Genomic DNA, 1,894 nt, shown 5'->3' with positions numbered 1-1,894 from the left:
CATAGAGTCACTGATAGCATTTTCTCCCGCAGAAGCACAGCGAAATCACAGTCGAGCAGAGGAGGGCAGGGCGAGGGCCGCCCCAGTCTGAGAGCCGCAGGGTCTGGCTGGAGCTGCCCTCGGACTTCACCCGGGCGCGGAGGCCGCACCTGGCGGGTGCGGGCTGCTCTATGGCGCCCTCTGCTGTTAGTCAGCCCCGGGCTCCTCGCCTGGCGCGCCGGCCTCTGCCGGGTCCAGTGGGGCCTGCGAGCTGCGGGGATCACCGAGACCACATTCCCGCGGCGCTCAGGAGAGGCAGAAAAGCATACTGCAGTTTCCCAGCGGCCTTTTACACCTGCCTCCTTCGGATAAACCCAAAAACCTTCCTTCAGAGAAGACGGCCCGTATTTCCCCTTATTGGGGGTGGGGGTAAGGGCGTCACAGGGAGAGCCTTACTTTCAACATTCTGCGTTATGAAATCAAGGGAGACTTTTTTCCAACGAGTGTGAACATTTTTTTTTTCAAGAGAATTAAACCGTTTATTGATTACATATGATAATGGATGATACACGAGCTTCATTCCCATCTATAATTTTCTGGTACCATTATTCAACTTGAATATATTGCATAGGATGTGCCAACAATCACTTTTATCACCAATAATTCCATGATTTTGCTTGGGTAATCCCTTTTAATGGTGAACTTCAGGTCACAACAGTAACTATCAGTTCAAATACATTAAGGTTTCTGAAGACAATGGCTTCTCCACCCAAGCAGGTTGTATAGAAATTCCAAAGAGAACCTGGTGTCACCCTGAAGGAATTCTAACTTCACACGTCGGCGAAATTTACCAAGATGGCTTCAGAGTAGACTAACTTTACACGGCACTTTTTTTTAAAGAAGACATTTATTCAGCGTCACCATCAGACTATTACATTTAGCAATCAACAGCATGGGTGCAAAAAAAAAAAAATCTACATTAAAACCCTTTGTTGGAACGCTTTACACTTTCCACAGAACAGAAACTAAAATAACCTGTTATACAATTAGTCACAAATACAGTCCTCGAGTTTTTTGCCCATGCACTTGAGTATTTGTCTAAAACATGTCTTGTTTGTAGCAACTAGGCCTTGCCACCACTGTGCTTGGCTGAGTTCACCAATCTGTTGTAACCTGTAGCTTCCCTGTCACTTCTCTGGCTGTCCTCTCCTGCTAAGCTTTGTTTCCTAATTAAAATTTTCTGCCACAGCCATAGCTACTGTTGCTACTGGAACCACCATAGCCACCTTGGTTTCATGGTTTGGCAAAGTATTGGCCTCCACCACCATAAGGGCCAGAGCTGCTGCCTCCAAAATTTCCTCCCTTCATGGGTCCAAAATTTGAAAACTGATTGTTGTAATTGCCAAAATCCTTGTAGCTTCCACCACTTCCAAAATTGCTTCCACTAAAAAATATGGAACGCTTCGCGAATTTGCATGTCATCTTTGCACAGGGGCCTTGCTAATCTTCTCTGTATCGTTCCAATTTTAGTATATGTGCTGCCAAAGTGAGCACAGTGTGAACGTTGACTATGCTTCTCACATATCTTTACAGCCCAATCTGAGGGGACTATGTCTCGGAGAACCAACTGTTCTAGAATTTTCTCACCTGCCTCCTGCAACCCTCTCCCCATTTCTTCTCCTAGGGAGTCTTCCAGCTGGTGCAGTTCACCTAGGAACTGCATGAGCACTTGCTGGGGGTGTGGCAGGAGGCAAGTCACTAAACCTTTGTCAGTGAATCCTGACAACCGTATACAGCCCATTCATTTCTTCACTCATTCCATCCATGTCAACACAGCAACTACTCCAGCTGACCCTGGGGCTTGGTGCTGGGGATACATCCCATACAAAAGGATGCTTTCCTTCCTGTCCCAAAA

The 1,894-nt window shown here is 46.8% G+C and overlaps 1 non-coding gene across 1 annotated transcript; it reads right to left on the bottom strand.

Annotated features, from left to right (window-relative positions):
* Positions 1-1,426: 1,426 nt before the first annotated feature.
* LOC116270646 lies at positions 1,427-1,533 on the bottom strand. Its single transcript, XR_004178794.1, has one exon. It is a non-coding gene; the product is annotated as a U6 spliceosomal RNA (small nuclear RNA).
* Positions 1,534-1,894: the final 361 nt, after the last annotated feature.

This window comes from Papio anubis, chromosome 15 (genome assembly GCF_008728515.1).
Source record: "Papio anubis isolate 15944 chromosome 15, Panubis1.0, whole genome shotgun sequence".
Lineage (NCBI taxonomy): Eukaryota > Metazoa > Chordata > Mammalia > Primates > Cercopithecidae > Papio > Papio anubis.
Note: the sequence above shows the minus strand (reverse complement) of the source record. Positions and strands in the feature narration are given on the sequence as shown.